Source organism: Peromyscus maniculatus, chromosome 17, assembly GCF_049852395.1.
Source record: "Peromyscus maniculatus bairdii isolate BWxNUB_F1_BW_parent chromosome 17, HU_Pman_BW_mat_3.1, whole genome shotgun sequence".
In the NCBI taxonomy this organism is placed as follows: domain Eukaryota; kingdom Metazoa; phylum Chordata; class Mammalia; order Rodentia; family Cricetidae; genus Peromyscus; species Peromyscus maniculatus.
In genome coordinates, this window is record NC_134868.1 from 26872753 (window position 1) to 26898899 (window position 26147).

A 26147-nucleotide genomic window follows, 5' to 3' on the forward strand; every position below is an offset into this window, starting at 1 on the left:
TTTTGAGAGCAGAGAGCTAAGAAATTGCAGAGATAAAAGTGTTTTTTAAGAGTGGAAAGTTGAAAAACCGTAGTGGTAAGAGACTTAGAAGTATAGAGCAGAGAAAGTTCAAATATAAGAAATTTATGGATCATTTGTGCAGTAGCAGGAATTGTTGCCTGATGAGAGAATCTGAAAATCAACCGTGCCAATTTTTGGCCACTGACTGAGCTGTCCTGAGGCCAAGTCATTTGCAGTAAGATAGTGAATGATGCTTTAAGAAAGTCTCTGAGTCTGTGGAGGAAGAGAGAAAGGGCCATATAAGGCCCAGGAGGGCCCAAGGAAGCAGAGGGACTCCCAGGAGGGAGCTGAGAGACAGAAGGGACAGGGTCACAGGAGGGCCATCTGAGGGAAGAAGCCAGTATCTCAGAGACCCAGAAGGGCTTAAGGAAGCTGTAGGACTGTAGCTCCTAAGGGGAGGCAAGGAAGCACCAAGAAAGTGCTGAGAACAAGGGTTAAGTGTTGTGGTGACAAGAATCTCAATTCAGGGTGTCCCCAAGCCGACGGAGAGGCTTGTCAGAGAGAAATGTCCCAAATGACAGAGGAGAGGCCCCCCCTTTCCATGTGATAGAGGCTAAGCGGGGCTGAAGGAGCTTTCTGACACCAGTGTGCCTTTTGTAGTCATACTAACCAATCAGGCAGTTCTGGGGTGACATCCAGTAGAGGAGGAAAGATGAGTGGTTAGAGCAGGTAGAGGAGAAAACACCTGAAGAGGTGGACTGGGGGAGGCTTTTGGGAAAAGGGAGGGTTCCAATGGAGGGAGAGGAGTACGTGTCTTCGTAGAGAGATGCCCACGAGAGCTTAGTGGACCAGAGAAATGGAGAGATGCCCAGGTAGAAATACCTCAAACAGATAACATTTTTACAGCAATGTTCACAGCAGCATTGCTCATGAGAGCCAACAGGTAATTGCAACTCAGTGTCCACCGACAGGTGAATGGATTAACAACATCCGGGGACATCTTCCAGTCTTGAAAGGAGATGGACCGTGACACAGGTCACAGCAAGGACGAACACAGAAACCGCGCTGGTGAGTGCAGTATGTCAGACACAGAAAAGCAAGTGTGGCGGTGTCCGCTACCGTGAAGAGTCAAGGTCGCTGAGAAAGCAGAACGGTGGTGTCCAGGCGCTGCGAAAAATGAAGTGCCTGTTAACTATGAGGAGAGTTTCTGGTTGCGATGGTTTGCTTGCTTGTTTGTCTTTAATTCAGGAAATGGTTAGGGCTGACGGTTGCACAACATCGTAAATGAACGTAATGCCACCGAACTGTCCACTTAAAGATCACTGGAAAGGTAAGTTTGCTGACTTAAATTTTGCGACAGCAAAGAGTGATAAGACATTTATTTATGAATTCACCTCTTGCTGACACGGCCTTCCTCGCTCTTCTCTGATGAACAGTAATTGTTTTTAACATAGGTGAGTTAAAAGATTCACTATAGACAGGAACACAAAGAGAGGGAGAAAGGGAGGGAGGAGAGAGGGAGAGAGAAGCATTTTGTGAATTCACTAAAGGCTAGTTTTCCCTTCACGGCAATGTTCTCTCAGCCCGGGTGAGAAGGAAGCCCCACTAATCCCTCCAAGAGGTAGGGTTCTCTTGGTGCAAGCCTTCAGGGAGAGATTCAGGAAGAAGCACTTCCTCGGGGGTCAGTGGCTGCATCCACCCTCAGGGAAAGGGAAGTACCAAGTGTAGACAGCTTCCAGCCTCCTTCTCTTAGGTTTCCTCGGAGAAGGCAGGCCCCTGACAGGACCTCTGCGGGCCACAGCTACGCAGGGAAGTATCGTGGGAAAGCACTCGCGATATCAGAACAACCTATGGTTGGTAAGTTTTACAATCTACCAACAATCTGGTTTCTAAAACAGTGAGATATATATACACTTGATCAAAAGGCTGCCCATGCTCACTGTGGCTTCCCTGACAAGATGAGATAGCTGTGATGTGGCCCTTGGACTCATAGATAATCTCTGGTGGCTGGTAAAACCATTGGGTTTTTTTTTTTTTTTCAGTTGCCTGGTTACTGGATCCTGCTACAGACTGTGGCTCCTCAGTGTGGGGATGGAGGTACCTAGCTAGTCAAACCCAACCTCCCTCCTCAGCACTGTGTCATTTATCCAAGTACATGACTCCGTGCATGATCAAAACAGTTGATTCTCTCTGCCAGGGACCTTCCTCGATCCCATCTACCAACTGTAAATGTACTGATTTTCAAGGAATACAAAATCAACCAATAAACAGTATTTTTTTTTGACACTCGAAATCTGCCTGTCCCCAGCAATTCCTCTCCTCTGTTTTCTTGCCATTCCAAACGCACACGTCATCAGCACAACATACCCCGAAGTGGAAGATGTGGTCCATCTACTGTCCCTACTGGGGGCCTCCTTTACAGGCTCCCCAAGCTTCTACCTTCATTCTACAGTGGACAGAAGAAAGGGGGAGCCTCAACGTGGCTGGAGTACCAGCATGCCCTGCACCACTGGGCACATGCTTTTGGAATAACAGCCTCAATTCTACCTTTCCTAGTGAAGCTTTTCCTTCCTACTTAAGAGGCCCTTAAGTTGAAAGTTGAGACCAACTGTGCATGGAAGCTAAATTCTCCCATATGAGAAAAACCCCAATACCCCCAAAGAAACACTCATTATAGACTTGCCTTCTGGATTATTATTTTAAAGCGAGATTATATTTTTTTTCTGTTCTTCTGTCAGTTGCAAATCCCTAAACCAACTGGCATTCACTTAAAACTAATCTGCTGTGTTTTTAGTGAAGAGAATAATCGGGCAAGTTCAGCCCCACTGAACAGCTGGGAATTTTGTTGCTGCAGGTTTGGGTTTAGTCTTTATTTTCCTAGCTGCTGGGCCCTGCTAACAGGATTCCAGGAAGGTCACATTTAATCTTGCAGCGACAGGCTACCTAAGCATTTCTTAGGTTGGCCTCAGTAAAAATAAATTGCCTGAGCTCTGGAGACAGGCCTGGTGCCTGTAGACAGCCCAAACAATTAGAGCCAAAGGGAACCAATGGAGGCAGTGGTAAAACACAACACTTGATTCCAAAACAATTTCACTGCGCAGGTTAAAGGCTGGCCGGAAGCGTCTGTTAATAACAATGACCAGGGTAGAGCTATTTAATCCACACGGAAAGCAGCAGGTCTTGGTAGCCCATCTCCAGTTTACCACCAAATAGATTTATATTCATAAAATGGCGTAAATAACACCACTGGGAATGACATGTCAGGTTCTTTCAAAAGTCTTAGTATGAAAGAGAAAAGCGGAGCCATTTTTCATCTTATGGGTTGAACCTCTTATACAGAGTGACAAGGCCCCCTTGCTAAGTGACAAGACTCCGTGCCTGTGTGCTAAATACACATACCAATAGGTTTCTAACACAAAGGAGATCTGGGCCCTTCCTCCTGAGCTCAAGTTCAGCTTTCTGAGCTAACCTTTGCTTTAAACGGGAAATCAAAGCAACAAATATTTATCTAGTTCTTATGCGTATCAAGTACCCAGGAGGAATGCAGAGAAACCCATGATCCCGGTTCTCAAATAACATGGCACGGAGGTGAGGGAAATGAAAAAAGTCCAAATAACCAAAGCTTTTCACAACACACCCAAAGGCCCACAAACACTCAGGTATACACACACACACACACACACACACACACACACACAGCTTACGGCCATGGGAACAGGACGTGCTGTGTGATGCTTCTGTGGGCACTCGGAATATTATTTAGTGTCTTCGGCTGAAGAAATCAAGTCAGGCTTTACCTACTTCCCTTTCGTCCTTTTAGGTTCCATTCCTTGTACTAAAACTGTCCCGAGACCTCTCCCTCCTCTGTGTGTGTAAGAGTATGAGTGTGTGTGTGTGTGTGTGTAACATTCAGCATCGCTCCCCTGGTACAGTCCACCCTTTTTTGATACGGGGCCTGTCACTGGCAGTGATCCTCCTGTCTTTAAAGATTTGCTATTAAAAAGTAATGTAAAATAACATCTTTGCAATCATGGTGCTGACGTGATAACATTTGGGAAGTAATGGATTAAACAAATTTTATTATTTCATCTGTTTCTTTTACATTTCTAATATAGACACTAAAAACAAGACATAAGCACATGGGTCATGTTGTACTTGTACTGGACAGTGTCCCCCTCATTAACTGCCCCCCACTTTGGTTTTGTCCTCCAGTCTCTGGACTAGTAGTTAATACACCCAACCTAAGTTTCAGCACAATGATAAAAATGGGGACTGTATTCATAACTGGAGTGAAACTGTTGTAATATTTCATCAGATAAAAAAAAATAGACACAAGGAGTCTTCTTCCATGGTGAAAAATCAGAGATCACAGTGTTACTAAGGCTTCCTAAGTGACTCTCCCCAACATTTGCCAAGTGGGTATAGAGGAAACCTAACACCCTTGGATTGTTTAGGACTCCCGGAAACTGCCCTAGCCTCCTGAGACAAGAGAACAGATCTGATATGAAGTCAAACAGGGAAGGTATAGAATGTAAAGACAGGGCATGCTCACTTGCATATACCCTGAGACATAGATCTGTAGCCATTTGTCTAAATTAACTGCTCTTATCTGATAGGAAAAAACCCTTATCTCTTCAGCAGGATCAAATAATACAGCCTGGTCCAGACCTCTTACTTAATTTGGGTCCCCAGTTGCTAAAGCTAAGAAGAGCCCTGTCTGCCTAAGCATTTATACTACAAAAAGGATAAGAGACAGAGCCTCGAGGACATCCCTAGTCCCTAAGAGTCATATATCTTAGAAGAAGCCTGAATCCTTTCCTCTCCATCACAATGTAGCCAAAGTTTGGAGCTCTCTCTGTATGTCTGTCTCTGTCTCTGTCTCTGTCTCTGTCTCTGTCTCTGTCTCTCTCTCTCTCTCTCTCTCTCTCTCTCTCTGTCTTTCTCTCTCTCTCCCTCTCTCTCTTCCTCCCTCCCTCCCTCTTCCTCTCTCTAGGAAAGGGAGAGGGACAGTTTTTCCACAGAGTGAAATGCCCCCACCATGATCCATCAGGTTCTAGGGGTGGGGGACCAATACTGCAATGACCTTCTTATTGACTGGCTTGTAAATACCAGTAATTCTTGTCTCCTTCTCAAGTACTGTGTGTTTCTAAGGTATTTACAATCACAAAAGGCAGAAATGTCAAGTGGGATAACATCTTAGACCGTTACTAGCTCTTGGCACAGTGAGGCAATGGTACCTCCCAGCATCGGCTAGGAAAGCCCCAATTCTTAGCCTGGATCTGCACAAGGAAGCAGACTGAGATGGAGAATGGACACTAGGTCAATGGGTAGCATCCTCCCCAGCAACATTCAACTGAGTCAAACTCACCAAGATCCACTGGCCTCTGCCTCTCAAGTGCTGGAATTCAAGGCAAGCACCAAAACCGCCTGGCCCAATTTCCTTTTCCTAATCTCCCACTTGCTAGAGTTGGGTCAGTGAGGACACATGAGCATTGTCTTGAGAACATTTCTCTAGTTATAATAGTAACTACAGTTGATTCAAACTTAAACATACAAAGTGTCTCAAGGAGTATAAAAAAGTTCAAATATACCCTACAATCAAACCATTTTCTTTCAGCATCTTTTAACATTGCATAAATAAAACACTCACAATGTTAAAATTAAGAGTGGGGGTCACAATCTAATATCCTTTTCTTCCACCCCCAGCATGTAATAAATATTTCTCCTCGTTAAATGCTATCCAGAAGTATGAATTTTAAGAACTATCTACTTTCCAGATGTGCCCATAATTTACATGTGTTTCTCTTGTTGACTATTCAAATGGCTCTAAGTTTCTAGATAGTGAAATTCAATTCAATAAACAACCTTACACATAACCTCCAGTCACCTCAAGGAAGTAGGTTCCTAGAAGCAACATTACTGTGACAGACCGTTTAACTCTTTTTAGACAGAGGTCGGATTGTTTTGAAGCAAAATCTCACTATGTATCCAAGTTAGCCTTGAGCTCACTACGTAGCCCAAGACCACCTCAACTTTGCAGCAATCCCCCTGCCTCAGTCTCCCTGGTGTTAGGACGGCAAGCATTCACCACTGTGACTGCCTGGCTGGAACACTTAGCATTCTTAACACTGCGAGCATATATCACCAAGTTCAACTCCAGAAAACCCCTCCCAGTGTAAAGCCTCAGCGACATGACGTCCGTCACACGAGGTTTCCCAACAGTGGGTGACCTGTGGTCCCTACCTCCCTATGGAGCTCACAGTTCAGTCTCCACCTGTTCTGGAAGAAAGCACAGTACTGGCCATTCTGTTTTCCTGTTTCCATACATACCGCTCCTGAGCTCACAAGAGTAAAACCCAATCAAAGAAGAGCAATATGGGGATGGCGGCGGATGGTCTGTGAGAGCTGCCCTAGAGCTTCTGATTCGCTGTGCTGCCTCCCATCTCCTGGGAGGCGGGGACAGAGAAAGTTGAGGGCCCTTACAGTGTGCGGTCTCAGTTCTTCAGTTCTCAAAACTTCAACATCAGCACCTCAAAGGTGACTTCAACCATGCCCAAATGACAGTTGCCTGTAAGTCCATGTTCAGTTGCATAAAAGTAGCTACTCCCTGGCAGTTTCCTGTCACATTCTGTCTCCCATGGGGTTAAAGGTCAAACCCCAAAGGCAACAGTAGAGGCCGCTTCAGCATTTCAACTTGCCCTTGAGTAAGCACTAACTACCTGACTCTCCTTCCTTAACTCCACAGTGTAGTTGACACCTTGCAATGAAAGGAATTTCCTGGAATTTAACTTCATGGGATAGGCTTGACGTATTTAAAATGTTAAACCTGGAGCCTACGAGACTGCTCAGTGTTTAAAAGTACTTGATGGTCTTCCAGAGAACCCAGGTTCAGTTCCCAGGATCTACACGGAGACACACAACCATCTGTAACTCCAGTTCCAGGGGATCTGCCACCCCTGTCTGGCCTCTACAGGCATCAGGCATGCACACGGTACACAGACATCCATGCAGACAAAACACTCATACATATGCAATAAAAATAAACATTAACCATTCAAGCCAGATGTGGCCGTACATAGACAGAATGTCTACCTGCCTAACTGCCTCTTCTTTCTCTCCCAGTACCAAGAACCCACAATTTAGCTTCCTCCTTATTCTCTCCAGTTCCCCACTTGCTACATCCTCCCCAGATCCACCTGGTCACCCTCCCAACACCATGTTTAGGTGTTAGGACATTCTCTTCTCACCACTGTTCTTTCCTTTGTCTTCAAGAAATCTAAGATAAGGAGAAGAAAATTAAAAATAGCTGATATTGCCTGAAATAAAGTTATCAGTATGCAGCTCCTTCTCATTCACAACGTCAACCAAATGAAATGAGGAGTGAGTCAAAGATTTGACGCTCACAGGGCAAGATAGCATCTTCTACCTACAAAAGGACTCTTTGGGTTATCTCTAAACCTGACAGGCATAAGGTCACTAAGGACCAATTAAGTTGTACGTTCACTACTTTCCTTTGGTTGTCCAAAGTGTGGGCATCTGATGCTGTTACACAGATAGCAGTAGATTGATAAGTACATTTGGAAATAAATTATTTAGAAAAATGGCATGCTCAAAAATAAGCTTGTTTAATGAAAACTGGACAGGCTTTTATCACACAAAATTTTAAATTAAGATCTCTGTCCAACTACATTGGTTATGCTCTCGGATTTTAAAAAAAATGCTTAGGAAGTTGTCCCATCCCGTCCCGTCGTCGTCCAGTCCCGTCCCGTCCCGTCGTTGTCCCCACCCACCCCCCCCAAGCCTCTTGTTTCTCCGAGGTGTCTCCACATCTCTCTTTGCTCAACTCTAGTTCTTTCTGGCTTATCTGAGCTAATAAAAGGAAGTATAAACCATAACAGAAACAAAACAAGACAGGAAAAAGAACCCACCATAACTATGATCTTCCTGCCCAAGGAGACCACACCACACAACACTGTCTTCCTTGACTCTTTATAATGGAAAGGTCAGAGTGGGACAACCATGATGTGAATTCCATTTTTGGTATGATGACTAAGGTCAATATGGACAGCACCAATACAGGTGGACCCTATTCAAAGCAATGTGTAAAATGTAGAAGCAAGTGGTTTTTGCTTGCTATTTGCTGGGCATAGTCTCTGAGCCAAGGCCAAAACCAAAGACTCACCCTGGGAAGAGATCCTTGAATAGTGAGTGGTTCTGTACCTTTGCCCTGGCCACACAATTGAGGAAGGCTGGAGTGAAGGACTTGGCACACTCTAGGGAACAAGAGGTTCATAATGATGGAGAGAAGAGATATGTTATATACTGTAATATTTTATAATGCTATGGATTATAGCCAATCTCCAGTCTAAAGGATTTAGACTTGAAGATTGTAGCCAGTCTCAAATCTAAAGAATTCTGAATAGTCTCTAAATGTTCCTTTCTCTTGGTCATTTAATAATAAACAAATGTACTTCCTGGTCCCCTAAGGATTACAGAACTATCTAACCACATTTTATGGAAATTAAGGTCCCAAAAGGGGAAGTTACTAAAGAATGAATAAAAGAGATAAAAGTCAACTCCAAGGCGTGGGGTGTAACTTAATGACAGAGCACTTACTTAACACGCTCATGGCTCTGGGTTCAATTCAGGGCACATACACATACGTGTGTGTGTGTGTGTGTGTGTGTGTGTGTGTGTGTGTGTGTTTGTATTGATTTGAAATAAATCAATTTATGTTTATATTATATATGAAGACAGCTTGAAACTAAGTAATTTATATACATATACTATTTATTTGTATGTATATAAAGAGTGTGTGTGTGTGTGTGTGTGTGTGTGTGTGTGTGTGTGTGTGTCTGTAGTGAATTCTAAGCTTCTGAGCCCATTCACCTTCCTCTACACAAAAGCTTGTACATGGCCAGTTGTCCACAAACATTTGATAAGTGAATGAGTTTGTGTGTTACTACATTCAACTAACTATTCTTTTAAAGTAATGATATGAGTTTCCTGGATCCACAGCAGAATTCGAAGTTCTGAGAGAAACTGTCAGCTGGTTCCAGTACCTCATGACTGTTACCTTAACACAGATCTGTCCAGAATGCCAACACACTGGGTTTCCCTATGTTTGGACAGAAGGACATTTACCAGATTTGATGAGAATATCTTTTTCAAGTTGACCAGGAGTTCACATGAAAAGAAGTCAGATGAAGGCTTCCTAAATGAACACAACTTGTTTCAGAGAATCTATCCTAAGATGAATCTTGTAAGGGGTGAAACCAATTTAAAGAACTCCCTGACAGTCAAAGGCTGGTACTCATAAGGCTGCTGTTGGCTCTTAATTCAGAGAAAGCCCAGGGAACCTTCATGACATGGCCACAGCTGGGTGTCAGCTGCCTGGGGCGTGTATTTTTCTGGGTAGTATTTTCTTCCATATTTTATTTTCAAATAATAACTTCGGGTTTAAATCTTATACCTATACATAATCTTCTGGGGGGGGGTGGTAATCAAAGCTTGATCAAACCTCCTTAGCTACCTACAATCTCTACCAGCTAACACACCCCCTCAGGTCAGCCAGTTATACATTAAGCTGATATTCTTAATTAAATATTAATCCATGCAAGCCAAAGAGCAGGACATGAATGAAGCAGGGAGAGGTAGAAAATCCTGCTCATCTCTGTCCCCTATTCAGGAAGGAACATGGAGTGCTATTCAGATGAACAGAGTTGGCTTTATTATTAATACTTCTTGTCATTTCATAGAAATGTATCTGTGTATATAATTATTTATTTTACATATATTATAAATAAATATTCTTGATGCTTATTTTCACCTGTCATGGTATATTATTTTTACATATGTGGTGTTGATCACTCCAGCAGTCTGTAAATCCAAGTCAACCAAGACCCTTTAACGACAATGCATAAAATATAGACTAGTGCTAAGCCATATCTGTAGGAGCAATAACTTAATGAGTCTGAAACAGTGGTGAAAAAAATTCAGCCCAAAGCACCGTGCAACCTGTGTGTTGTATCTATTATAAGAAGGGAAAACATGTTGTCTTTCATACTCAGATCCTAACCTATAATAGATATGTACCCAGCTGTGTGTGTATCATATAATATTTGGAAAAGAGATCAAGAAAGGGTAATATTAGGTGACAAGGAAGGACAGAATGTGGGCAAAGGGAACCATGAGTCATGAAAGAGGAAATAAAGCTAATGTTTTCGTAGTTTCAACCCTGCTATGGGTTTTCATTTTAGTGGTAGATAGGTGCATACAAATGAAATTAACAGTGAAGTATAAACCCCAAAGTGAAGCTCCATGACTTCAGAAAGGTCATTCTAACTGTATAGAAAAGTTCACGGACATGCATAGAGTTTGGGATTGGGCAAGTATTTGTTGGAGTGGCTATCTTAATCTATTTGCATGTTTTTATAAGTGTGTATAATTACACATTACAATAAAGTGATTTAATTAATGTATAAATAAACAGAGAAAACACTCATCCAAAATCAGTTGTCCCCATGTCATCTGGTTCCCATGGTTATCACTTAACTCTTCTCCTAGTGAGCACACACACACACACAATTAATTCACATAATATTTCACTGTTAAATATTTTCTTGACAGTTTACAAATAATAGTTGCCCAATATTTAATCCTTTGCCACTATTTTATATACCCTCAGGAGTATCCTCCTAATTGTGATTCCCCACTTTTATTTTAAAGACAGGGTCTTGGCATGCATCTGAACTTGAACTCACAATCCCCCTGCTTCTGCCTCCCTAATGCTGGGATTAGAAGTATGTGCCAGGACACTCACCTCCCTATATATTTTTTAACCTTAACAGTAATCTAATAGAACTGAGAAAGTTAATGTGTGATACATTTGTGGGTTACTAAAATTTACCCAACGCTCTTTCATACACAGTATCACAATTGTTCCCCAAAGCAGCCCTGTAGGTACACTATATTATTACCTTTCTTAGCCTAACCCCCCACCACCACAAGGTAATTACTGTATTTATTTTTGGTTGTTGTCCGCTCACAGCTAGAATGCAACCTTTGTAGAACCTAAGGAGGCTACCCTTCTTGCTTCCAGATGAATCCACACAGCCTACCACTGGATCTGGTAGCTCATGTCCCACAGATATTTGTCCCACAAGTATATAAATAAGTTCTCTCTTGATTACTTTAAGCCTGTTTGGGGCAAGGCAGATAAGGGACCTGTGATGTGATACCCCATGCACAGTTTGGTAGTCTGTTTGCAATTTTAAAAAATGAAGTGAAAACGTTGGAAATAAAATACAGCTTTTACTAAATAACGCAGAGAATAAATGGCAGTGCCCTTGGGCATGTGAGGAAATCAACGTATATCAAGTGCTGAATAGCCAAACTTTTAAGTATTCCACTCCTAGATTTAAATAGCTTTCACTAGCTCTGGTATATTAAATATTTGTTTAATGAAGTATTTCAGGAGGTGGGGTAAGAGAAAAGAGCAACCATAGTTCACAGAGCTGTCAGGACTTTGTGGCAATTCCTCTTTTGCCTTAATTTGCTTCCAAACCCTCTTTATATACATATAAGATGATATTTTTACAGGTAAGTGAGTCTGAAACATGTGGAACTCTTCCTAACTTCTGAAGGTCAACAGGGGAAAAAAAAGACAACTTGTTGAGAATGAAATATGTTTAATTTTAAGAAGCAGTAACAAATCATAACAGGCAAGACCTCTCAGACCTAAGCGCAGGCCAAAATCTAACTTCTTACACAAGCAAGGCTGTAAATTCTAATCATTCACCAATTACAGTGAAATTCTGGACTTTGCCCGTCAATCAATAGATGTTCCAAAGTTACCCCTTAGAAGAGATGCCAGCTCAAGTTCTAAATATTCCATTTGCTTGAATCTGCCATGGAAAAGAAAAATTCCAAGACTGTATTGGTTTCTATTTTTGTGACACCCCCACACCCCAACCTAAAAAGAATGAGAGTTGAGAAAATCATAGAACCCTGAACTTGTGCGAGTGATTAAGTTAAACGGAGCGACCTCTGGGGCCCTGCCCTGACCAGGCAGTGTACATCTGTCTACCCTACCATCCAGTCATCCACCTTCTGTAAACAGTGGGCTAACAGACCCGTCCCTGCACCTGCCCTTAAGCACCAGAAGCACAGGCTGCTAACTTCAAATGTTACTTGCAGTCAGTCGCTGTAAAAGAACTAATAAATGACTTCAGGCTTGACGACAACCTCAGTAATTCCTGAAAATGCACAACAGGAAATGTAACTATCCTCCACCCTCCGGAGCCATTCATCAAGAGCAGCAGCCGGGAGGGAGTCCCGGCCACAGGGAGGCCAGTGGCAGAAAGCTAACCCCAGCACCACTTCGCCTCCCTGGCACAGACACAACCAAGGACAAGGAGTGCCCACACTGGTGGGGAGGGGGGGGGAGGGAAGGAGGAACATGTCCCCAAGTTTCAAACACAGGGGGGTTAAGAAGGACTTCAAACCAGGCAGCAGACGAGTGACAACCTCCACTGCCAATCCCTGGGGTTTTATTTATATCCGACCACCAAGGGTCTTGCCTCCATGGGCAGACCCGGGCGTCTCACCTGGTGCCCGAGCACAGTCCCGGCTCAGGGCTGAGGCTGCCGGCCTCCTTCCCTTTCCTGTTCCTAAGGGGCGGAGGAGGTGAGGGTGGCCAACGATCCACGACCCGGGGCCCAGCGGAGGCACCGGCTGCGGGCGTCCGGGGCCCTGCGCTCTCGCTAAGGCTTCCCGGGCCGCTCAGGGGCGCCGGCCCCCAAGGCCGTGTGGCGGGGACTGGCCGGGCACCGCGATTGGCCGCGGCCGGCATCGCTCGCCCAGGGAGCCGGGCCGGCGGGGCGGAGTGGAAGTGGCGGCTGGCCGCTCTGCACCAACCATGTTCGGCCGGCGGGCGAATGTCACCCGGCGCCCGGAGCGGGTCGGAGGGCACGGGGCGGGCACTCGGATCACCACTGCTTCCCGGAGACCCCCGAGGGCTCGCCAGCTCCCCCACCACCACCATCAACCCCGACTCCTGCCCGCGTGGGGAAGGTGGGGGCGCTGCTCGGTCCCCGGAGGCTCCCCACCCCCACACCTCGCCCGTTCCGTAGCCAAGGCGGGTCGGGCCCAGCGCGCCAGGCCGGCCCCGGGGCGCCCGCGGGGACCCGGAGGCGCTCGCAGCTAGGCCGCGCCGGGGTAGGTGACCCCTGCTCACAGAGCCCTCCCGGGACGCGCCTCTCGGGTGTCTTGCGTGCTGGGACAAGTGCAGTGACAAAGCCCCGAGGCCAGGCCGGGCGCTGGCCGGCGGGTAGGAGGACGCGATGTCCCCGGCGAGTGGCGGCGGCCCAGCCCCCAGGAAGCCGGGCGCGCCGGCCAGGCCCGCGCCCCAGCCGCGCGCGGAGCCCGCCCGGCCCGAGTGGCCGCTGGCACCCCACACCAGTCACCCGAGCCCGAGCCCCGCGGGCGAGCGCATCCCGGGAGCGCCTCCCGGCACCCATCAAGTTTACTGTGGCCACTGCCCGGGCATGGGTATCTGGGGACCGCGGGTGCCAGTCTATTTACACCGGAGACTGCCGGGAGAGAAGGGCCGCCAGGCACCGAGAAGAACCCGGTTCCCTTCTTCGGACCTGGTGGCGACAGCGTCTGTAAACACACCACACACACACACACACACACACACACACACACACACACACACACACACACACACACACACCAATATTATTTTAAATGAGGCCCGACTCCAGCGGACCTGCACCCACACCGCGCACGACACCTGGGGCGCAGAAGCACACAGAGCAGATCTGTGTCCATGGAGCCACCTCTCCGCATCTGCAAATCCAAAAGTGAAATTAAACCTCCACTAACCTCCTCCTCCTCCTCCCTCTCTACCTCCTCCTCCTTGCAGCCTCAACCAGCAGCAACAGCAGCAGACCCTGCTTCCCCTAAAATCAGATGATCCATAACTGCGCCGACTCTTCCTCCAAAAATCGGTATTAATATTTATGAACCCCGGCATTTTCCGTCTGCAAAATATCGTGTCAAGGCATCAGGACGCACATACATACATAGCTCCTGTCCCCAACAAACATGCCCTCGAGAGAAAACACACGCACAGTCACAACTATTATTTGAAAAAAAATGTTACCTCTCAGTGTGCTTTTTTTTCACGCTACCAATACAATCCCGCAAGGTGTGAGTGTTGTTAGGGTGTGTAAAATGGAAATGAAAGCCCGTCAGTTGAATAATCGCAGGAGCAAAACTAAAAGTTACTCCCCAGCTTGCCTGAGAACAGTCCAGATCGAAAGCAAAACAAGGAGAGGAAACTGCGCGGAGCCGAGGCTGGAAATCCCCCCACCCCCGCCCTCTCCCGGCCCCGCTCCCTCCCTCGCTCCCCCTCCGCCCTCCTCCCTCCCCGCCCTTCCTCCCCAGTGTTTGTTTCAAGCTTGTGCAACCCGGAGGTGGAGGCAGAGGGAGGGCTCCAGCCGCCAGCCGGGAGGTGCGGAAGTTCGCCGCCGCTGTTCATTGGCGGGCAGCGCGGCTTTCATCATTTCTCGGAAAAGTCAATTTCATTTTCACTTCCCCACGTCGCGGCTTCGGGGGAGCAACAAGCGGCTGCGCGGGAGTGTGTGGCTCGCGCCGAGGGGCGCTCGCTTGTCACCGGCGGCCACCGCGCTGGAGTGTGGGCTCCAGAAGTGGCGGGCCAGGCGCAGGCTTGAGATCTTGGCCACCAGCTAGTGGCCTTAGGAGAGGAAGGAGGTACCCGACTCTGCATCCTACCTCAAGGTGGGGACCGACCAGAGGGCGCCTGGGAAGCCTGGGGACCCTTCCTGACCTGTGGGGTTCAGTGTTCAGAACCTCTGTGCTCAGGCTGCATACACACACTCATCTTGGAAAGTCGCCCGCTGTAAAGGAATGTAAGGAACGAAGTCAGCTGAAAAGAAGACATTACTGGCGTCCCTACTTTATTGGATCTCCTACTGGGGAGGGAGGGGGGGCTTGAAGCGCCAGGCTGGCATTCTGTGTGGGAGCTAGGATGACTAGAAAGGCCTTCCCCTAGTAAGTCACTCTCTGAGGCTACTTTACGCCTGCGCTATTCACATTCTGTTTCTGCCAGATGAGATGGGCAAGGTTGGGCATTACTTAAAATGTCTTGATTGTGGCTGGTCCTGGAGGGAAGGCTGAATGCTGCAGATTAACTTCTAGTCAAGTTCAAATTTGACCCCCTTATTAGCTGGACATCCCTGGCCACTGACCTCCGCGCTGTCCAATGGAGATAATAAAGAATTCAAGAAGGGGGTCCCGTACCTATGACAGGTGCAGCAGCTGTTGCCTATTAGCTCTACCAGGCCAGCTGACTTGGAACCTCCTCCTCTTTGGTCATTTAACTTTCAGAGTACTTCCTTAGGATTAGTTACACCTGTTTCTTCCCTGGCTTACATTTTCATTAACCTACCAGTCTTCTCTAGCCACTAGAGAAGGTCCCACCCTAGGAGATTGTAACTACCCATGTGTACACATCTGAAAACTATTTCTACCTCCTGTTTGTCCCAGAAGTACCGGATTCCACAGACAGGAAAAAGGGGAGTGTCCATGTACTTGTGGAAGGAAATCGGTGAGATTAGAGACTCTGTCTTGTCTCAAAAATAGATTTTCCCTCATGTACACATTGTGCTTTATTCCTCCCCTAATGACACTGTAAGAAGCTTGCTTTCATATCTCATACATCAATAACCATGACAGTGTACCAACCGCAAGAGAGTTGTCCCTCTTTTTCTACCTGGCACCTAAGTTAAAAACCTAAAAACTACTTGTGATTCTTTGCTTGCCTGAGTACATGTGGTGTGTGTGTGTGTGTGTGTGTGTTGTACAAATCGTGTACTCACACAGGCCGGCGTGCACTGCTCTGTTGTTCTGTACAGCATTGCTTTAAGGCAGGGGTCCTCACTGAACCTAGAACTAGCCTGGCAGCCGGCTGCTCCAGCAATCTTTGTGTCTCTGCCAGCCACAGCACTGGAATTAGGTGGGCACATAGCCAGGCTGGGCTTTCCAAGTGAGCCCTGGGATTTGAACTCAACGCTCCATACTTGGGCAGCAAGCACTCTTCGCCCCTGAGCCGTTTCCACGGCCCTTTCTTTTTGTCATTGTTTTCTTTGCTGCTCGTGGTCTGCTTGTTTTATTTTTGCTCATTTTCTTGTTTGTTCATGTCTTGGTTTTTAGACAGGATCTTCCTATGTAGTCCAGGCTAGCCAGAACTGTAGCCCAGGTTGTGTGGAACTAAAGGTGCCCCGGCCCTAGATCTGGAGTCCTGAATTACAGGCATGTGCTTTCTGCATCTGTGTATTTTCATCTGTACCCAAACGATTGTCTTCTCTTCCCTAGAACAGGGAGAGGGAGAGAAGACGGGTGTCTTTCTGAACTTCTGGCTCATTCCGGTCTCAGGTCAGCATCCTTTATGTGCAGGCCCAAGGAGCAAAAGAGACAATGAAGTCTGGTGGGCCTAACCTATGTCACCTTCCTGGTATCCATGACAGTAGCTGCCTCAGTGGTGAAAACTCAGGGGAGCCAGGCAGGATGTGCTCACAGATCTCTACCCCGCATCCTAATGACTGATGGCCACACACAGAGGCTAGTCCTGGAACCCCCATTGCTGGATACAGAAAGCATCCCCACTGCATGCTTCTGATGATGGGCCTCCCATCCTCCATGAGTCTTCACTGGGAAGTGGACCTGCCTGCTCTGAGTGCAGCCCCATCTCACTGTTTGAGAAAGAGCAATGCCCTAACCGCGTATGGTCTTTGATAAGCAACGGAAGGTTTGCTTGGACTGTTGGGGTTTTTGCAGTTGTCCTTGATAACCTCCCACAGCATCCATCCATCCAATCGATGGTATCAGGACAACACATCCAGTCACAATCCATCGTGTCCTAGCTACATGTCAATGCGATGCCCCAGTGTCTCTGGATGGGACACATCTCTAGAGCACTGCCTTCAGTCACGGCAGTTCCTGAGAACCCTGCCGAGCAGCCTTCCTTGGGGTCCTCTATGCCAATAGACACATCGTTATCAAAGTTAAGCAGAAACTTATTTAGTTTGAAGCCCAATTCTAGCCCCCTCTCTGGCCTTTAGAAACCCATCTGGAGCTTTCAGAGTAAAGGCCGTATTAGTTAGAAGACACAGAAAATCATTTCAGTGTGGTGGAAGGCTGCCACCTAACCTTACGTGCTGACAGCGCGCCCTCCAAGACCTGCTAAAACAGCTTCCTTTCTTCCTAGAACATCAGGGTCCTTCTCACATTCCTTGTTTATCATTAGCTTGGAGCCCAGCACATACATACATGGTCAAATCCTTTTGAATTCACAATTCCTCGCTCCTTTCTCTGAATTCTTACAGAATAGTCTAGACCTTCTCAGAGCATTTGTTGTGTACTTCAGTAACATTTTAAAAGATTCATTTATTTTATTTTGTGTGTATGAGCGCTTTGCCTGGATGTATACGTGTGCACTGTGTGTGTGTACCTAGTCAAAAGAAGTCAAAAGTGGACATGCAGGATCTCCTGGGACTGGAATGTGGATGGGTATGAGTCTGCATCTGGGGGCCAGAAACTGAACCTGGGTGTTCTGCAAGAGTCCGGAGTGTTCTTAACTGTTGAGCCATCTCTCCAGACCCCTTTTATAACATTGTAATACAGATGTAACTGAGTGTCACTATAGGGAAGTCAGAAAATATAGAAGAGTTGAAAGAAAGTAGCATCGCTGAGCATGGTAGCAGACAACTGTGATCCCAGCCCTTTTGAGGCTGAGGGAGGTTGGTCCTGAGTTCTAAGCAAGCCTGGGCTGCATAGGGAGACCTTGACTCAAAGAAACAAGGTTGAAGATAGAGCTCAACTGTTAGTGTTTTCTTAATGTGAGCAAGGGCATGACATCAGCTCCCCACCATGTGTGTGTGAATACACACACACACACACACACACACACACACACACACACACACACACGGTGGGTGGGGAGAGCTAAAATTTTCCCTCAGAAATAGATCTACTGATATTTGTATGTGCTTCCAACTAGTAATTTTTCAAATGTGCTGTTTCCCGTCCTCATCTGCTAATGGTTTCGTGTGCAGCCTACACTTCCCATCCCCCTCTGGGCTTATGTGATATCTTTCCATCCTGTTCCATTTCTTGGCTGGCTTCTCTTTTTCTGCCAGCCCCCTAAATTATGGTGTTTCCAAGCATTCTATCTTCAACCCTCTTATTTTCTCATTTTCTATGCTCTTTCTCTTCGGGTTCTCTCATCCACGCCCAAAGCCTCAGATATCACTACAGATGGTCCCCAACTTAACAATCGTTCTCCTTATAATTTTCCAATTATGCAGTGGGACAAAAGCAACCAGGATTCAGTAGAAACCTTACTCCAAATTTTGAATCTTGGTCTTTTCCTGGGCTAGCACTGTGCCATGTAATATTTTGTTGCCATGTCCAGCGGTGGCAGACATCCTCATCTCCTAGTCAGCCGCAAGATCACCAGGTGAAACGGCCCACAGCCTGCAATGTACCAGTTGCTACACTATAACCTTCCCTAGGCTAGCTACATCAGATGCATTTTGGGGTACAGTGTTTCCACTTGTGATGGGTTTGTGAGGGTCAGGCCCCTTGTGATTTGAGAAACATCTGTATTTGGTGATGATTTCAAAATAAAACTCTGAGCTACCATCCTACTACGTCCTCGATGCCGATGAGATCCGTATGTATTCCAAACTCAAGTCATTGCTCACACGAGGAAAACACAGACAGGGGCTCCCTGTGTCACTCATGCTGTCCTGAAATCAGGATCCCCCTCCATCAGCCACACGAGTCCTCAGATTACAGTCTAAAAGTAGACTCCTAACATCTTTCCCTACAAAGTCAGACTTGTCATTTTATCAAGAGCCAGAAATCTGGCAAACATCACAGTCCCCCCACACACACACACACACTCACAACTTCTCTGAGCCCCTGGGGCTTCCCTAGGCATAGGTACTGCTTGCAATTTTCCAGACCCTTAAACTCATAAAACCTAGAATGAATAGCACCGTGTTCTTATGCCCTTGATGAAATGTCACAGCCGATCATAGATATAAATATGACTCAGAACATCCACATGGTATTGATACACACAGTCACAAAATATTTCTTGGCTCTTTGATGATACACCACACACACACACACACACACACACACACACACTAATAAATTTCTGCAGAAAATTAATCAGTATAGCAAAATATAGCCTTTGATAGCTTGTGAAAAAAGTATCATTTGCTGAATGGTAAAATTAAAATATTTTCTCAGGGATTGAATTTTTCATTTCATCTGCAGAATGGACCTCCTACAGAATCTTCCTGGGTGTATATTGATAGTGTTTTCTTTCTCTTCAGGAGAGCTGAGTTATTTAAGACACTGGTTATTTAAACAGGGTACAGGTAGATCTCTCTATGAGTAGATCTTGACTAAGGGGGGGTGGAATTGAAGATACACTCAGAGCCCCTTTTTAAAATGGGCTTTTAATTTATCTTGCTGATAATGAGATGCTTTAACAAAATAATCATTCACTTAGCAAATATTTGCTGGGTGCCCAGAATGCATCTCAGCACTGGCTATATAGCAGTGAACCAAAGGAATGAAAACCACTATGGTCTGGGACTTTTTTTTTAAACAGTCTAGTCAATTACTATGTTCATTTCCATTGTAACATCTCAGTAATGGCAGGGTCATGGCCTCTTGCTATTATAGCAGTCCTTAGAATTGTAATCAAAGTTCTAAGAACCGACAACGTATGCCATGTTCACTCGGGTAAGTGTAAGTGATGAAATCAGAGATCCTCAGCAGACCGCCAGCTAACACTCCGATTCTGTCCACAGAATTACTGGTACCACTTCAGTGCTGGCCACTGGGGCTCTCCTCCACGGTTCTAAAATTCGGGGTGTCGGGGGCGGGGGATAAGAAGATGAGGGTTCCACACTTGCCAGAGCACATGATCACCATCCAGCTCAGTCCTGCACTGCAAAGAACATCCCAGTGAAGTCCAAAATGAATGAAGGACAGCCAGGTGAAAGGTCAAATTCTAGCCAAGACAACGGAACCGTAGGGGTGTGCCAAGCCTGTAGCCGAGTTCTGTGAAACTGCTAACACACCGAAGAAACTTTTGAGCATGCTCTCTCACTGCTTCTATTTCACTAGAAACAAAACAAAGCTTAGTTTGTTACAAAACCATGAAAATCATGAGTTTACATTGGGTAATATATTGATTGCCCAATGCCTAGTAATAAATGTTCTGATGAGTAAAGGGGAAACTCTAAAATTTCCAAGATAGTAGTTCTCCCTTTCCCTTCCCCATCTCTCTCTGTGTCTGTCTGTCTGTCTCTCTCTCTGTGCATCTGTCTTTCTCAGTCTTTCTGTTCCTCTGTCTCTCTTTGTCTCTCTCTGTCTCTCTGCCTCTCTCTCTCTCTCTGTCTCTCTCTGTCTCTCTCTGTCTCTCTCTCTCTCTGTCTCTCTCTCTCTCTGTCTCTCTCTCTCTCTGTCTCTCTCTCTCTCTCTCTCTCTCTCTCTCTCTCTCTCTCTCTCTCTCTCATGTGTGATGAGTGTTCTTGTTCAAAGAGAAGGCTTTCCACTTCAAAAAATGTCATGACATGAGATGTTTTGGGGAATCACGTCCCAAGCGACCGTGAGGACAGCTGCTACCCATAAAGAAAGCTAAGTGAGAAAGCGCCCGCAGCCTTGTCTTGACGTTCATTGGAAAGGACTGCTATAATGCCGTCAGGGATTAAGGAGAGAAACTTAAAATGTGCAACCTAAAGTCAGCAAAGCAGAGCTGGAGACATGGCTCCCTTGGTAAAGTCCTCGCTGTGAAAACATGGGACGCAGGGTCCACATCCTCAGCACTCACCTGAAGGCTGCATGGGGAGGTACAGGCCTATAATCCCAGCTATCTCAAGGCAGAGGCAAGCAGATCTCTGTAGGTTCGAGGCTAGCCTGGTCTACATAGCAAGTTCTGCGCCAGCCAGGGTTACACAGTAAGACCTTGTCTCAAAACAAACAAACGAACAAGTAAATATAAGGTCACACTATGAGTACTGGAGGCTAGATTTCAGCGTGTAAATGGGGTGGGGGCACAATTTAACCCATAACACAACATACTAGTTGTAGATGAAGGGCCCGAGCAAAGGAACAAGTTGGGACAGGGCCACCAAGAGTCCAAGGCTTGGCCTGGCATCGTCTGAGAGTGGACAGAAAGGGTTGGGAAGACACGGAATGTCAAGAGGTGGGCAGCGTTAGATCAAGGTGTCTGGGTTTCATTCGATGAGCAGTGGGAATTGTGAAGGGGGTCCACGTGGAACCCACCTACGGTTTCAAAAATCCTGCTGTAAATTTCCCAACCGCCTCTTCGGCATCAAAGAAACGCAAAGATTTCTCAACTCGATGCCCTTTCGGAGGCATTGGCCACCATTTCCTCCTTGCCTCTCAGTCCGTGGCTCGAGGGATTTGCTGAAACACGCTGTTCTCAATTCTATCTTCTAAGTTCTTAAGTCAAAATGCTCGCTCCATCTAGCTTCCTCTGGTTTCTGTCTCCATGGGTAAGCGAAGGGAATTTAATTAATGACTTTTACACCACATACCTAAAGTAACCTTAGCTTGTGGGGAGGGAGGGAACAGACTTCAGGCATACACTATTTTCCTCAGATTTTGGGGTGAGAAGTGATGATTTTTTAAAAAAATCAACATTCATTCAAGAATTGTAGTGGTTCTGGAATGTGGTTTGTGTTTTGGTTTCTAACATTTTTCAGATTTTTTTTCCATGAAAAAAAAAATCCTTTTGTAATGGTTCCTACAGTTTTTAAATTTTATTGACATGTGTGGAACTTCGTGACTTAACACGTTGGTTTTGGGACTTCAAACTATAGATCCTGGCCTTCAGTTCCACTCTTTACGTTTGCTTTTGACATTGAGTCTAGAGAAGCCCGTACTGGCCTTAAATTTGTTATGTAGCCTCTACCTCCAGAGTCTGGGTTCCAGGTGCATGCTCCATGACCTATCGGTTCCCTCTTCCCTAACTTTTTACCTGTTTGATATATTGAAGTCCTGGGCTGGGGAAGAGAGCCTGTTGGTTGAAAAGCAAAAAGAAGACAGGAGTCACTATTATGATAGATAAGAGTCACTATTATGATAGATAAGAGTCACTATTATGATAGGTAAGAGTCACTATTATGGTAGAGAGGAGTCACTATTATGATAGATAAGAGTCACTACTATGATAGATAAGTGTCACTATTATAAGAGTCACTATTATGATATGAGTCACTATTATGATAGATTAAGAGTCACTACTATGATAGATAAGTCACTATTATGATAATTAGGAGTCACTATTACCATCTGTTAGTCACCTTTCAATTTCAGATCACTGGAGATAAGACAGAAAACACAACCAGCCATGTTCAAGACACCATAAAATAAAAGAAAGCAGGAAGCATTCCAACCAAGCAGCACAAGGTTATCCAAACATGGGCCCTGCTGTTGGGGTTACATGGGGTGAACCTGACAAGTCCACACCAAGTGTGCCCAGCCATGTCAGGGTCATCAACTTAATGGGAACATCATTAGTCAAGATATTCTCAAATCATCTCCATTCTATTTGTTTTCACTTCCTTTCTTGATGAGGACTTTTCAGTAACGTGAATCCGGCTGAATTCCTACCTTGTGCTTCACAGTACATACAGCTGATGCCAGCCATGCTTCCACAAACCGTCCTGGTGGATTCTTCTTGACTGAGAGACTGGAGCAATGTTCTCACATGCCTGTCATCTCTCACAGTACTTACATCTGATCACATGAACACTTTTTCATTCGTGGATATTTTTGTCTATTATGAACCTAAGTGTGACGGTGGACAGTATTCATGCCACACATTGAAAGTAAGAGAAAATTCAACTTTTGTGTGAACACCTCAGTGGTATCAAACATAAAACCCAAAGGAATTCTTCAAAATGCCAACAGTTCTCTTTGAATATGTTGCTTCCTTTTCTTTTTTTCTGGAACTTTCCTATTTGCTCCTCATACTATCTATTCTGCTTGCCTGATGATTTCCATGTATAAAGGAAGTTATTTTTTCTATTTAAAAGTAATACTTAATTACAGATTTCATTTTTATCAACATAAAATCTAGGATATTTTTGTGTGTGGTTTCAGGAATTTACTTCATAGCACTTTATGAGTTTTATATAAACTCCTTAAAATTTTTAGTTGTATTCCACAGTATTTCAAAAGCAAATCACTGAATTCCCACATCCAGGATACCATAAATATAGTATTTGAAGATTATTTTAAATCCGTATATCTTCAAGTTATACTGAAGATCATTTTCCTGCAATTGCTTTATAATTTCTTAGTTTTTTTCCCAAAATGTTCATTTTTCAAAATAATTTGTTCTTAGTGATTTAAATATTCACTCTCAGGGGAGCATATATGACGTGCAAGAAATAGATACATAAGAGCAGAGTTTCTGGAATTCAGTGCTCACAAAATATGAAAATAACATAATTCATGTTCAAACTTAAACACCATGTTTTAAGTGTGCTATTTGAAAAGGGTCAAGAGTTCCAAGAAATCTAACAGCAACAGAAAAGTCTTTTCTCATTCTTAATCTCATTTCACCTACATGAAAGTTCAGTTACTAGATTCTTAGAAGCTCAAGAAGCTGAACAGATGACTTGGTGGGTAAAGGTACACGCCACTTGGGCCTGATGACCTGAGTTCCATTCCTGGAACTTACAGCAGAAGGGAAACACTGACTTCTGGAAGAAATTCTCTCACTACCACATACATGCCATTGCACACATGCACCCGAACCCACACATACATCATGCACACGTGTGCACACACTAATAAAGAGTAAACTTTTTAAAGGTTTCTTTTTTATTTATGTGTATGTGTCTGTATGGGTACTTGCCATGTGAGGTGGGAGATATCTGGGGGGACCAGAAAAGTGCATCAGAGCTGCTGGAGTTGGAGTTACCGGAAGCTGTTGGATGTAGGTGCTGGAAACTAAACTTGGGTCCTCTGCAAAGAGCAGCAAGCAGCCTTCACCTCTGAGCCATTTCTCCAGACCAAATAAATAAATATATATTTTTTGATACAGAGTCTGACTGTGTGGCTCTGGCTAATGTGGAACCCACTATCTTGACAAGACTGGTCTCAAACTCACAGCGATCCACCTGCCTCTGCCTTCCAAGTCCTGGCATTAAAGGCATGGACCGCCATGTCCAGCCCAAATACATAATTGTTTTTAAGTCCAAATCAGGGGCTTCAGAGATGGCTCAGTGGTTTAAATTCCTGGCTGTTCTTCCAAAGGACCTGGATTCTATTCCCAGCACCCAAAGGTTCACAATTATCTGTAACTCTAGTTCCAGGTGATCTGATGTCCTCTCCTGACTTCCATGGGTGTTAGGTATGTTTGTGGCACACAGACATACATTCTGGCATATGGCAAAACACCCATACATACTGTTCAGGCAGTGCAGTTGTGGTATTGGGATTAAGTCGCTAGCAATCCACGGAGTCAGCTTAATGATCAAAGGAATTTATTTGGGGGTTAACTCACAACCTCAGGAGATTTATCTTAGGGCCCTGGGAAAGCTGAGCTATGTCCCACGCTGATCTGCTTGGTCCAAGATCTCAGCATCCAAAACCATGAGGGAGCCAAGAGAGAGCTGTATATGTGCATCTCAGGTCTTAAGGGCGCAGGGACAGGTACCTCAAGGTCACAGGCAGATGTAACAGCTACAGCTGCCTCACTAGGGGCCGTGCCTCAGGGCAAGGCTCAAACAGCCACCCACTACATTGTGGGAAAGAAGCAAACAGCCAGCAGAGTCCAGTCCACTGTGTATACTTTGAAAACCGAGTGCTGCGCATCTTTCCGCTCCGCACAGCTCGGGAGCCCACAACCCAAGTCCAGATCTGGACAATTATTCACCAGGAAGAGATAGATGCTTGTTTCGTTGATGTGACACTTAACTAGTCAAGCACAAAGCTGAACAGCCACAAACGGGCTGGCCTGGCTATAGCTTTGGCGGATGTGTGTGGTTATGTGGCCACCTCCCCTTACCCCAGCTCCTGGCCGTGGGCTCATGAGCTGGGAAACTTGGTACCACGGTTGCAGTCCAGAGAGGGTAGAACCTTTAGGGGGTGGAACCCGGTAAAAGTTGATCTAGTCTTAGTTGTCAGCTTCAGGGGTTAACGTGGTTCTTTGGGGACCCTGATTAGTTAGAAATTAAGAAGGGAGAGAAAAGAAAAGCAAGCCTGTCCTCTGGACCTGTCTGACTTCCTATCTTATTTCTCCTCCTCCTCCTCCTCCTCCTCCTCCTCCTCCTCCTCCTCCTCCTCCTCCTTTCTTCTTCCTCTTCCTCTTCCTCCTCCTCCTCCTTCTTTCTTCTTCCTCTTCCTCTTCCTCCAACTCCTCCTCCTTCTTTCTTTTTCTTCTTCTTGTATGACTTCCTGCATTGATGCCATTTGCCTTATTGAGATGTGACCAGAAGTCCTGTGCTGAACCCAACAGTTGCTGGAATCTGCTCTTGAACAACCAGAACTGTGAGCTAAACAACAATAATAAAAGCTTTATTTCTAATTATGTGTGTGTTTATGTATGAGGCTATGTGCGCATGCATGTAAGTATAAATACTCCAGAGAGCACTACATCCCCCTGGAGCCGGAATTACAGATGCCTGTGAGGCACCCAATGTGGGTGAGAATAGAACTCTTAACCACGGAGGAATCTCTTTCCATGCTCCCCATATGTCTTAATAAAGTATTGGCTGTCAGGTATTCCTTCATAGCAGCAAGTGCCAGCTTCATAAACATGATAACAGCGAAGCACGTCAAAATACTGAGGAGGAGATGCTCAGCAGCTTCTGGCATGGGGTGGAGTTTGAGCTCTGTCTTAAAGATGAGCTGAAAAGTAGACAGCAGAGTAATTAAAAAAGGATTTATCTGTGCATCATCGATTGTTAATATCCAACATTTAAAAACTATGACAGAAGCTCTCAGATTTTAAAAGATGCACTTCCCTCTGTAAAGAACACCGGCTTGACAAACTG

At 45.5% G+C, this 26147-nt stretch overlaps 1 protein-coding gene and 1 long non-coding RNA gene across 4 annotated transcripts in view; one reads left to right on the plus strand and one right to left on the minus strand.

Moving 5' to 3' along the window:
- Irf2 (interferon regulatory factor 2) overlaps positions 1 to 14351 on the minus strand; it is a 112759-nt gene extending 98408 nt beyond the window's left edge. Inside the window, exon 1 of one of the 3 annotated variants that reach the window (XM_006970894.4) lies at positions 14171 to 14351. The gene's annotated coding sequence lies outside the window, so the exon portion shown is untranslated. Of the gene's footprint in view, positions 1 to 8182; positions 8208 to 12608; positions 12786 to 14170 lie in introns of those variants that run through there. The other 2 variants (XM_006970895.4, XM_076553349.1) reach the window with 2 other exon arrangements.
- A 151-nt stretch (positions 14352 to 14502) lies between these two features.
- Positions 14503 to 25678, plus strand: LOC143269034 (uncharacterized). Its single transcript, XR_013045306.1, has 2 exons — positions 14503 to 15637; positions 16405 to 25678. It is a non-coding gene; the product is annotated as an uncharacterized LOC143269034 (long non-coding RNA).
- The last annotated feature ends 469 nt before the right edge of the window (positions 25679 to 26147 follow it).